The sequence below is a fragment of the Lycium ferocissimum genome, chromosome 11 (assembly GCF_029784015.1).
Source record: "Lycium ferocissimum isolate CSIRO_LF1 chromosome 11, AGI_CSIRO_Lferr_CH_V1, whole genome shotgun sequence".
Classification (NCBI taxonomy): Eukaryota; Viridiplantae; Streptophyta; class Magnoliopsida; order Solanales; family Solanaceae; genus Lycium; species Lycium ferocissimum.
The window spans coordinates 56,880,659-56,894,409 of record NC_081352.1 but is presented as its reverse complement, the minus strand read 5'-3'; the positions used below and the strand labels follow the sequence as shown (position 1 = coordinate 56,894,409).

Here is a 13,751-nt window from a genome sequence, read left to right as displayed (position 1 = left end):
TTTTTGATAAGGAAAAATCTTCTGGGAATAAACAGTAATAAGATGGCTAGGTATAGAACCCAATGAAGTCACCAAAAGGAAAATTTGTAATTGCTTCTCAAATGATAGCAAATGCATAAATAATAGTTTAAATAATAATGAATTTTCACATGTTGGAACGACCAACTACAAACCGAACTAATGTGTTTCATGGATAACATACACAATAGCACAAGCTGGCAGTGTATGATATTCAAACAGAATCTAAAATATCTTTGCGGATCCAAGGATTAAAAGCCGAGGATTTTCTTGTACATTCTTGGTTCACATACAGGCCATGTGAAAAGAGCATCAATCAGGAATATTGGTAGAATGATATACTCTTGTCATCAGATACACTAGCAAGCATACAAGACCTAACATCAGTCCTTGATGGTGGTCCAAAAGCTACAGACCATACCTGGTCTGTGTGGTTGGTTAATGTCTGTGTAGCTGCTCTCATTTTAAGATCCCACAGCCTAACGGTCTTGTCACTTGAACCTGTAGCAATGGCTGCCCCATCCGGGGAAACATCCACACTCAACACCCAACTCGCATGACCTGACAAAGATGTGAGCAACGTTTTGCCCCTCAGCATCATACACATGGACATGATCATCATCTGATGCTGAGAAAAGTATCCTTGAATCATGGATTGAAGGTGAAAACACGAGAGAGCGCACAGGCATGCAATGGCCTTCCAAGAAGTGGAGGAATTTCGCACGAGCTACATCAAAAACAGAGATAGTTCCATCAACCGAACCACAGGCAAGAAGTCTACCATCAGGATTCCAGGCAACTGAGAGGACAAATTTCTTGGTGCCGCTTTTCTCGGTTGGTTGCACACCTCCTTGACGGGGAATTGACAATGTGGCAACAAGTTGCCACTGAGTGGTATCCCATAGCTAGACTGATGAACTACCACCTCCAGCTGCTGCCAAAGTACTACCCTGAAAAATGTGGAGAACCATAATGGGGCTGCCTAAAATCGATCAGAGAATACACGAGTAGAAAAAGTAAAAACCTACAAAAATGTTTGCTATATAAACCTTGAGAATCACATGACAATGAGTCAAGTGGCACACGCAGGGAGAGAAGAAAATCCTGATTTATGATGAACAAGAAACTAAAGACAAACAGGAGAAAAAATATGGAAATAGGATGGACGAAAAATACTTTGACAGCCCCATCATCAACCAAGGAAAAGAACCAAACACTATAGACCTTACACTATGAGCAAACATATTAAAACATAAACCAACAAAATTCTGCTTCTGCATCTTTTACTTTAAACAAGTTACAAAGATCACAATAATTCATTATCAAGAGATTTAAAATATTCCATAGGCAACACCAGTCTAACCTCTTCCCTCAGCAAAGTCTAAAAACTATAATACCCAATTGCATAAACGAATCAACAAGACGATTATAATTCAGTACTGTTCGAGTATGAACAAAAAACATAGGCACCTCACTACGTTGCAAAACCAAATATCTGAAACCACCAAGATACTTTTTAAAATACGTTGATGACAAAACAGCATATCAACTGTTTGGGAAGAATTTTTCTTAATATCTAGCAGTTCAACAAATAGATGTACTCTTCATTTCAACATCAAGTGCTAGACCTGAACTATCTTCATGCTAGGAAACCACTCTGAGAAGACTTCGATCAAACTGTTCTATGCTAAAAGCAACCTATTCTCAGGAAGGGCTTTGGTTCCTCCTGCTGGTAGATATTTTAAAGAGATCAAGTTTTGTCAAGATACTTTAGTTTAGTTCCAACTGACTATTCATAAAATACGCATTTGCAGCTAAGATGAATTTATCAACCAGTGAGCCTCATTAACTGATAAAATCAAGAGCAGTTATTTCCATTCCTAAACCATGATAGTTACGGAACAAAATATGATGTGATGTTGACTTCAGGTATTCTAAAATGAAGGTGGCAAGACATTCAACTATGAAAACTAACCTTTCATGCTCAATCCTCAACTCAAGATTCTTATAGCAATGCAAGATAGATGCAAGTAAATCTACTAGCCAATAGCCAATCACTCTTCTAATCCCCAGTTAATCATGGATTGGATGTGGTGGCTCCTAATACCAAGTTATTATCATCTTTGTTTTACACAATCAGTAAAAACAATTTCTAACTTCAACTAGTTAAGAGGATATCATTTTCGTGATATTATGGGTATGTTTGGCATGGACGAAAACATTTTCCAATTTTTCATGTTTGGTTCGTCAAAAATTTTGGAGAACATTTTCTCTAGGAAAATAAATTCCCGGGACAAACATTAAGAGTTCATTTGCTACTTATAAACAACAACAAAACAGATTTGCTACTTATAAAGCAAATAATATTTCCTAACAAAAATAGAAATGAAATATTAAGGGAAATTATCCCGCTACCACTTAGAATTAAAGGAGACAAAAAGAGAAAATTCCTAACCAGACCAGTTCAAATAGAATGAAAACAATTACTGTATTCAGAAAGATTTCAAATTTACTCTTCAGAAACAAACTCAGTATCCAAAACAATCAAAGCGTGTACTTTCTTTTTTGGTACAAGGCATAAATAGGTATAAGGATAAAAGTTTAATAATTTACCCAATTTTCCACATTTCTTAGAGATCAAAAGATCAAGGGTGTGTTTGGTATGACTAAAATGTTTTCTCAAAATAAAGTAGAAATTGCTTAAAATTGTTTTCCTTAAAAGTTTGAAGGAAACCATTTTCCGAATCAATAAAACACACAAACATCCCCAATCCATTCCCACACTATCCCCCACCCCGCCTACCCTTCTATTCCACCACCAGAACTTGCACTCCGAATTCAAAAACCCTATAATATTTTGCTTTTCAATATATGCAAACGCTTCAAACGACATTTTCCAACTCGCCTACCAAACACAAGCAACATTTTCCATCATACCAAGCGCATCCCCAAAGCTTGTACTTCTTCTTTTGGTATCATCATGATGTCTACTAGACGTAAAACAGTATGCATTAGAATGCAAAAGCAACTACATTGTTTAACAAAAAAAAAAAAGGAAATTTGTTGCTTACATCAGGACTAAATTGGAGTTGCCAGACTTGAGAAGGAGGAGCTTCAAGAGTAGCAATAGTATTATTAGTATCAACCTCAAACACTCTAATAAAACTGTCTATACTCGCAGATGCAGCAATTCTTCTATTCGGATGGGCAGTAACTGACACAACACTGAGACAATGACCTGTGTATGTTTGAATGCAAGTGAATTTAGTTGGGTCCCATAATCTCACAGTTTCATCAAGACCACCTGTTAGAAGTAACGCTGGTTTATCGGCAGTTGATGGGACCCATGTTGTTGTCCAAAGTGAGTCTTCGTGTGCGTTTTGGATACTCTCTAGTGTCTAGTGATGCTAGTTTCATCGTGATTGATTAAACCTTACAAGATTGAATCTAGTGTCACTCTTGTCACTTTCTCTGACTGAAATGCAGATCTCTCTGTTTCGCGGATGCGCCCTTCAGGTTTCAATAATTACATATCTGGTCCTATCGGGGTCAAACGCGCGATCACTTAAACAAGAATAAAATGTACTCTATCTCAATTTACATGATACTTTTCGCTTCTCGAGATTCAAAATGCATGAAATTTGATAAAACATTTTGTATTTAGATGTATGTTTTCTTCTCCCTCCGTCCTAATTTAAATATCTTACTTTTCTTTTTATCCATTCCAAAAAGAAATTAATATAGCACTACATGTTTAGTAAATTTTTCAATTCTAACATTAGACTAAGCAAGTTTAAGACCACAAGATTTAAAGTACTACATACATCTTTAATTTAAGACCACAAAATTTAAAAAAAAACTATTTATTTTTTAAATTGTATGTCCAATCAAACTAAGTTACTTACATTAAGGCCGGAGGAGTATAGGGAATCTAGTGTAAGATTCAAGGTCTAACAAGAGTTTGTTTAAAATTCCCTCTCATAATTGAATTTGGTATAATTATTAAAGGTAATGATTCGCAATTCAGTAATTACACCATATAGCAATTATAAAGATTTATTTATTTATTTGTCATAATATATTAGTATAGTTACAAGTATAATATTTAGTTGCACGAATGTAATTACATAGTTAAATATTTTAAATTTAAAAATTAAGAGTTAACTATCAAAAGTTAAACGTTAATTTTCGATAAATATATGTCTATATAAGAAAAAAGTTACTAAATTTCATCTATCACTAGGTATTCTAGAGACATATTATTTTTTTTTAAAATATAATATTAAAAATTAAAAATTTATAACTAATATTATAAAAATAACGATTACATGGTTTTTAAATAAATGATATTTTAATTGAATTAATTAATATGAATCCTTAAGTACACATTATGCAAGAACATCATGAACGACACGTTTGACAAAATACACCAATATTTACAACAATAATTTCATAACATTGTTCGATAGTTTGCTAAAAAGTCAATCTTTCAATTGCGCTTCACTCGATATAAGCCAAGTTTGTCTATGATTTCATTCAACGGCGAAATCAACTTTAATGACATCACTCATTATAAACCAAGTTTGTAGATGACTCAATTTTTTTAAGATTAAGAAGGTATAGTTTCAAAAACTTAGAAATATTAACACAATTAGCGAAATGAAGAAAAAAAAAATGTGAAATTGTATGGAAGCACGGGATGTAAATGTTGGGAAGTAGAAAACAACAAAATGAAAGAGAATTAACGTAAAGATAATAATACCTTAAAAATCTAAAATAAAGAATTTTTTTAAAAAAAGGAATCAAATAAAAAAAATAAGAAAAAATAATTAAAATAAAAAAGTAATATTTTTTTGTTTTTTTTTGGTAACTAACTTTTTTCATTAATCACCAAGTGAATATTTACGAACCATAGCCAACTCTCACGGTTAAGCTATCACAAAAATAAAACTCTAAAGCATTCCGGACACCTACCTACGTTCAATTAAAACAAAAATTGTTGAAGCTTAGTTCTAATGCCCGAAAGGGACTCGTACATTGCAAATATAAGCTACCGCCCTAGCTATCATACGCATTTGTCTTGATCTGTTTTCAAAAGGTCGATTTAATTGGTTCAATCCATCTTTTGCATGAACATACTCTTGTATACACAAGACGAAGGATGCGAGCATCTTGAGAGTTTTCATTTGGTATGTGAGATGACCCATTCAAGAGGGTTTTCCCGTGTAGCAACATTGTGATAAAGGTCTCATTAGCTACCCTACGAGCCTTTGCCATAAACTTTGCGTGAATGGACGGTGAACAAACAAATGGTCTCTGGTTTCAGCTTTGTCCCAGCACGGTGCAACTCGATCAACATCAATACCCAGGAGAATAATCGATTTGTGGTCGACGACCTTTTAGGAAGTTGGGAGCCAAAGCGTAAATCTAGCCAGGCACGACAAATTGCTCCTTAGCAAACATCAAGCATTTCCATGGCACTCTAATACCATCCCCAATGAGCGACAGAGTATATAGTTTTGATTAGCCAGTTTGTTGACTTTCCTTGGATTGAGCCTATTCTAAAGTGCTTTAGCGAGAAAACGATTTTCCTTACCATCCATGATGCTTGTGAAGGGATGGGAACGGATAGAAGAAGGTTGGTTCTTAATGTAGAAACTATGAATCCATCTAATCCACGGTTAGGTTGGTTCTTAATGTAGGAACTATGAATCCGTCTAATCCCATAGTTTATCAATTTTATGTGCCAAGTCACGACGAGTTTTTTGCTGTTTGCCTTATTCCAAAGCTAAATATTAATGAGGTTAAGTCCTCCGTGATTTAGAAAGATCATCTTATCCGAAGCCACTAATGCCTTTTAGTGATGTTGTTGGTGCACGACCATATGAAGCCTGCCATAACATTCTATCACCTTCAAGATTTTAGCGAGGTATGAGAAACAAAGCTGTGACCGGTAAAAATTTGTATACAAATAGAGCAGTTGCCTTTAGTTGATTCCTTCTACCAAAGGAAAGTTTCTTAGCGATCCCATGATGAGATCGGGAGCTGCAATCTTTTCTATTAGAGGAATCCATTGAACTATGAGTGGAGTTTTTTGTGGAAAGAGGAATGCCCCGAGATATTTAAATGGAAGTTCCCTAGGTCAAATCTAAATTCTTTTGCAATAGTGTATTTTGAATTGCGGGGATTGATACCACCAAAGTAGAAAGAGCTCTTACCAATATTTTTTGTAACCCTAAAAACCACGAAATAGTTGAAAACAACATTATAAGGCGGATATGGAGACGGAGAATCCCTTTGGCAAAGAGTAGGAGGTCATCTGCAAAACACAAATGGGTGATTCTAAGTCTAGCACATTTTGGATGAAATACGAATTCCTTATTCTCCTTAAAAGTATACAACTTAAACTAAGATATTCCATGGCAATTCAAACGGTATTGGGGACAAATTGGATCCCTTGTACGAGTCCATGGCTTGACATTGAAAGCCTCGGAAGGTTCACCATTGATCGGAATAGAGTAATGGAGTGACTGCACACGCTCCATAATCCGGCGGATGAACTTAATAGAAAAAATAAGATACCATTCTTGCTCCGGAAAAATCCACGCGGAATCATATGCTTTACGGATCTATTTTAACCATGCGTCTAGGTGAAATATGTTTTCTAGAGTAAGCTCTTAATAGCCCGTTTATAAAATTATGTTATCAATTATTTTCCTTCCGGGTATAAACCTAGACCGAGATTAAATAATAAATGCTATGACCTTATGAATTACAGCGAAAGAAAGTACCTTAGCAATGATGATCTTGTACAAGAAGTGAACGAGGTAAGCTATTGGCCTATACCTTTTTATAGGTATGGAGCCTCATTTTTGGGTACTAGAGTTATGATAGTGCAATTAGGCCTATACATCTTACCGATGTGAAAAAACTCCTTAACAATAGCAACGAGTCTCATATTTGATAGTATTCTGGCTTCTTGTAAAAAATGCATTATATCCATCTATCCTGGAGCTTTGTCATCCCAATAATTTTGTAATGCCTCATATATTTCCTTATCGGTAACTTCGTGTATAACTCTATACTGTGCATGTGTGAGTGTTGGACCTTTCTTCGTAGGGATTTCGTCTTGTATAGCAATCGGATCTGTCGGTCTTGTGCCATTGAGAGATTTAAGCTCTACCCCCATTTCTGTTGAGTTCTATCATATTGATCATTGCAATGAAGTATTTATTGTTTGAATCTCCCAATTTAATCTATTGTACTCTTGATTTTTTCCTCAATATACTCTCTCGATCATACCATTTCTACCATGTCCTATATAAATTGCTTCTCCTAGGCGGTAAAGCATCGATTACCTTTGGTTAACAATTTAGCTTTGTGTTTGCATCGGTTCCATTCTTGCTTGGGTGATTTTAGTACATTGCGTTCTTAAATTCCTCTTTGTTCGGTTGTTTAAGTTCAACCTTAAAGAGACTTGATTTACACCGCACATTGGCAAGTAACCTCTTGATGTGCACACATGCCAAACATTTTCAAGTATTCTAGGAAAGTGAGTACGCTCTCCCCGAACATTAAAAAATCTAAAGGAGTTCTTCCATTCCATGTTATCTCTTCAACGGTAATCAACAAAAGAGCATGATCGAAATATTAGGTAGATCATAGTTGGTAGTAACGCAGCTGACCATCAAGTCCACTCTAAATTACCAAATAGTGTCAATTCTACTACGAATCTGTCACTCCTAACTATTTGTTCGACCATGTGTGTAAAAGCCTCTCTCTAAGTTAATTCAAGGTCAATTGGTGATCTTGGAGACACTCATTAAAATCTCTTATTTCGGAAGGTTGTAACTAGTGCGCAAAGACTCTGTCATTAGAATTGAAAGCAACTGCATTAAAGTCCCGCCTAATAACTAAGGTTGTTTGATACCTTGACTAATATCCACAAGCTTTTCCCGTAGCCTATTTCTATTCTCGAAGTGAATTAAAACCATATACAACGATAAAGAGCCGGTGTTATTAATTACCAAACAATGGATCGGTGTGGACTAGTGCGGTCTGGATAACTTTATAGTGATTAGGATCTCGTGTAATCCATATTCTTCCATTAACAACATCGGGATAGTTTATGTATAAATTCCAACCGGAAAGATATTTGAAGAAATCTTGGGTTGTTTATGCTCCTTAACTCTTATTTCCACTAAACACCAAGCTTGATATGGTTAGTCTTTAGATAATGTTTTACCTCCTTTTGCTTGTGCCATTTATTAATACCCCTCACATTCCAAATGAGCCAACTTATTAAACAGTTGTGGGGTAGCCTCCTTTACTAGGAGGACCTGGATAATCTCCTCTAGCACCTCTTTGACCACACTTTGTCCTCTCTTCATTAGTCAGTTCCTAATACGGAAAGTCATCCCGTCTAAGAATAAGGTGGTTTAAGATTCCTTGTCTTTCCTTTCGATCGGCTTGTCCTTCGTTAGAGACTGTTACTTGGATTTTAACCCAACTTGATCTTGATCGAATTTCTATTTAGAGAACTGTTTTGGAGGACTTACCACAACTCCTTTACCAGACTCCTTTGTCTAAGTAGTATCTTGGTGTTCGAATTGTAAAGGTGTAACTAATATGTCATGGGCGGTGATTTGTGTAAAAGAGGAACTTGCCCAACATGTGTATCATGGGAACTGTTGTGGAGGAGCTATCACGGCATCTGATGAGGCTCAGCGGTATCAACCCTTTGGAGTGCCATCTTTGGATAATTCTCTTTGGTTACGGCCTTTTCTTGGGGGGAACGAGTTGGAGCTTTTGTAGTAATAGGAGGTTATTTCCCTTGGAACGACAAGTATGGCCATCCACGAACAAACATTACAAAACCTTGTCTCCGAGCATACATAATAACTTTGCACAAATTGATTACCACATGGATCACAGACTTTAATCTCCTGCGGCAAGTTTTAGTAATGTTCGCCTCAATTAACATTACGGCAAAGGAGATTCTAGTTTGTGTAGCAATGCACGCATCATCGTAAACGGTACTCGATTACGTTGGCTATTCTGTTGAGAATCGGGTGCCTAGCGGGACATAGGCGGTCTGAGAATTTTACCCACAAAGGTATATCGGTTGGAAATTCCTTACTAAAATCAAAGTTGAGTGTCCGGGGTTTCAATATGATAGGTTTATTATACGAGTATATGGCCGGAGAATAATACCTATCGTATGTGACCCGATTGAAACATGATGACATAGTATCCTCTTCATGGTAGAACACCCCACTCTGGTTCGATTTGCCATGCCCCCGGAAGCTTTGGCCAATATACCTCTTCATCACGTGTATCTAGGTGTTTCACCAATGAAATAAGCAATCAAGAACACTCGACTTCGAGAATTTCCTTGTCATCGCTTCTTCTTTCACCAATTTCACTACGGGTTGGCCATTAATCGATTCGAGTGGTATATAAGTAAGGGCCAATCCATGAGTTGCTTTGCTTTATTCTTTGCAAAAAACGAATTCCATGATTCTTTGATGCTATCTTTCTCAAGCGGGTTAGCATTAGGCGGCTGACCCAAGTTAGAGAAGTGACTGAAACTCCGCCACGATGGTTGAGGACCCGATGTAGAAGTTGTTACCGATGTTGGAGCGACTACCGGGCTTGACGATTATAGTAATGGACGGTACAATAGTTGCTGCTTCCGTCGACGGACCGTCGGTTGTGTTACTAGGCCTCGTGACTTGTTCGGCTAGTGGATATAGCTCGGGTCGAGTCCTCTTCGTGACCCAGCTATGTTTTTGAAAAGGCGCTTGCCACGGTGTGTCATCTACAACCGCGGGTTTTTCGCTTTCTTATTTTTCGATTTCGTTTTTGACCTTGCTTTTTAGAATTTACCGAGCTTCCGGATGGAGTAACGGGGTTCTTTCTAGGTATTCTTCGAGACTCTTCCCACGCTCTCTATCCATGGCTTCCACCGGCGCATGTTATACTAACCTATGCTACGTTGGGGTTTCTTGCCAAGTAAAGTGTAGAAGCTTTTGGCCCTTTTTAAAAAAGTAATCTTGTAAGTAAATCATGATATTACCAGCAATTCTTAACCATCCATTCGCCTCGAGAATTGAAGAGTGTAATTACTTTCCCTATATTAGACCTAATTAAAAATCTTGACAAGCACACAAATTTATATAATTACATCTAAATTCAATGACATGGTGGCTTCTGAAACACAGACATGAAATTTAAGAAGTTTAAAAATATTGTTGAAGTATTTCCTAGTTTAGTCTCCACCTTATGCAGGAAAAATAAAATTCAATGCGTAATGTCAACGAGACCAAGATTTAACGTTTTACGGTTTCCTACAATGACATTAATAATAATTAGGTCCAAAGTCAAAATTTAATAAACATTTATTGAATATTTATAAATAAATATATATATATATATATATATACACACACACACACACACACACACACACACACATACGGGATTTGAAGAGAAGTTATTGGGTTCATGTTGATCCGTATGTTCATGAGCTTCCCCGTCCCCATCCCCCGCCCGCGCACACACGAGCTAACGGTAGTATCAAGATACAAATAGGGGATGTTGCTTTAGATCGATCTTTAAAAATGATCAAGGAAAATGGAATATAGGGATATCTAAGTAAGGTGAAACTTATTTCAGATCTTGTTACAAAACTATGGAGGATAAAAAAGAGTTAAAATTAGCAAAAAGAAATGAAATACAAAAATTCGAAGTGAAAACAAGCTTGTCTACTTACTCTATCTTTGAAATGAGGCGTCACGACCCAATTTCACAAAGTGGTGCGGGCACCTACCTATCCCACCTCGGTGGCGAACCGCAACGGCATTCACAAACACAGCATAAATAGCGGAAGAAGATAAAGTAACATAAGTCTGACATATAAATATATACTAAGTGCGAAAGTAAATCAAAAACTACCCCAGTATCTGGTCTAATCATACAAGAGCGTCAAACTAAAATCCATAAGTATGGAAGTAATAATAATATCAATAATCTCAATAATGTCTCGGAATAGCAAAGTAAGACATAATGGAAGAAGAATGTCTTCGGGTAGCGAGCGTCCACATGCTCGCTGACAAACTCGAACTCTCGGTCACGAGGGGTAGACGTCGATCCCACCTAATACTCGGCGTTCGTTAAAGAATGCGACAGCGCTTGTTAGTTCAAACAACACGTGCGGTAGGTATCATGGGACGAATAAGATTGGCTAACATATACCCAGATAATAAAGTAAGATAAATAGGTAAATCAATAAGGTATAAGTCAACACGAGCTAGTAACCAAGTACAAGTCATCGCCCGTGCTATAGAATATAAACCCAAGTTTGTGTCAAGTCTCGGTCATCAATCCGAATTCGTATATCACGACTATATCACAAAAATAACATAAGAAGCCAAGGTACAATGCAATCTTTTGATAATGTATGAAATATAGATGCAATGCATATGCACCAATAAACATGTACTCCGGTGATGGAACATCACATCTCGATAACACGACCCATGGGGGACACCGAAGTCCATATTGCAAATTCCTCGAGATTCTAGCAAAGACCTCGACGATCGCTACCGGCACTCATTACCTCGATTTCGGGATAAATATCGGACATCGGTCCTCACTTCCTCGTCAGGCGGCCCGGCTCATAACGGTGTTTCCTTGTATATCATCAATGTATCAACAATACATCATGAAGGATGAGAATGCGTGCAATGTATGAGCTCGATGTCGATAATCGAATCAATCTCGGTGGTACCACATGGGCGTACAAACAATATCATAAAAAGGCTACCGACAATAAGCCAAAATAGTATCACAATCCTCGTCTCAAAAACAACAACAAGTAAGGTGCTACAATATCATCATCAAGATATATCACTAGTTACCAATATCTACTATCTCATTGTGGCAACAAGACAACAACAAATAGAACAAGATAAGTCACGACACAACGGGGTGGCTAGCCCTAAATCATATAATAAGGCCCGACCTAAGGCAATATCCAACCCAACTTTATACCCAAAGGTTCATGCGTTCTACGACAATATCGTCTAAATATATGCTTCGGCTAATCGAAGTTTCACCATAGGGTAAACCATGACCTACCGGAGAGCCGAACAACAAGTCTCAATAATCAAACCTTAGTCTTTCCCTTACGCTTTGAGCCTTGAGATAATAAAAATTTAAACATATCCGAATCATGAAATTAGAATCAAGAAGAATATCATTCAAACCCTACTTCTATTAAAGGACCCAAATCCCCAACCTATGGAATGGAATTTATGAACTAGAAAGGTCAAATTAGGAATCTATAGGTCTCAATATGAAATTAAGCTCTAGGTGATCAATTACGATCAATTACAAGCTAGAAGAACCAACAAATTACTTAAATTCGGATTCTAGGCAAAACCCCCAATTTGGGTATAAACCTAACTTCCAATTACATAATTTAGCCACTAATTAGGAAGGAATCATGCAATAATAGATTCTAGTCATCACTTTCATGCTTAATGAGTTAACTTGATCAATAAATCAATATTACAAAGCCTAGAATGAAGAACTCATTGATCCCTAGTCGATCCTTAAACTCTTAATGAACTAGCATGATAATGGAATCCTAAGGTAATTAAGGAAAATGGAATAACAACGAAGGTAGAAGGACTTACCACGCAGATTTTCCCCTAAAAATCACCTTGAAATGCTTCCCATAACTCTAAATTTGAAATAATAATGAATGAGGGACTTAGGTCTTTTAACACTCATTTAATGAATCAATGCACGATACCCATTTGCAACAACGACACCCTTGCGGCAGTCCCAACCGGCGTTCCCTTAAACCGGCATGGTGGTCAGACAATCGTCTGTTGGGCAGGACACGCGGCATGGACACTGCTATAGTGGTGCCGCTGCTGACGTACTAATGCTGCTATAGCAGGGCACCAGAACCAGAAACTCCCCAAAAATCACAATCTCAACCCAAAATTTCGACTATCACGAGGGCCATCCGCTCACATGCCGCGTATGCGGACACGTATAAAACATGCGACGAATGCACTCGTGGCCCCGAATTCCCCAACAGAGGTCTCGTTGACCAAGTCAGCCCACAGGTATCTCAAAATCGGCTTCCCGACCCAAGTCCCAATGCACCGGAGTGTGGTAGGAAGCTGAACCAAATATACGCACAAGTTAAAAACCCTCGAACCTCTCGGAGAATCGACGAATTCATGAAAAAGGTCTTGTTTTATCCAAAAGTCAATTACGAGTCAAATGGTTTTCACTTACAAGACAAATTTCCCCAATACCCCAAATCCAAAGTACATTGACCTCGAGAAGCTTTACCAACAATCCTCGTTGTTCAAATATCGGCTAATAAAGCTAGAAAGGGATAAAAAAAAAGGGTTGGAAACGATAACGACCGAACGGAGTCGTTACATGAAGGATATGTAATGTTACCCCCGTCCCTATTGTTGAAAATGAAAATATTTGTTGAAAGCTAAGATGACCACCATTAAACATTTATGGAGGGCGTCAAATCAATGTCGACTTTACGGGAAATGAAAGGCTTATGAAGAAGATTTGTTAATTAGTTTGAGAAGATGCGATTAGCTATATAATTACTTTTCTTATAAGATTTAATTCGTATAGCTTATGAACGATTTTAAAATTTTCTATTTTTTTAATTATACAAAAAAAATTAT

At 37.1% G+C, this 13,751-nt stretch overlaps 1 pseudogene; it reads right to left on the bottom strand.

Annotated features, from left to right (window-relative positions):
* Positions 1–253: 253 nt before the first annotated feature.
* LOC132038515 (WD repeat-containing protein VIP3-like) lies at positions 254–7,207 on the bottom strand (annotated as a pseudogene).
* Between the last annotated feature and the right edge of the window lie 6,544 nt (positions 7,208–13,751).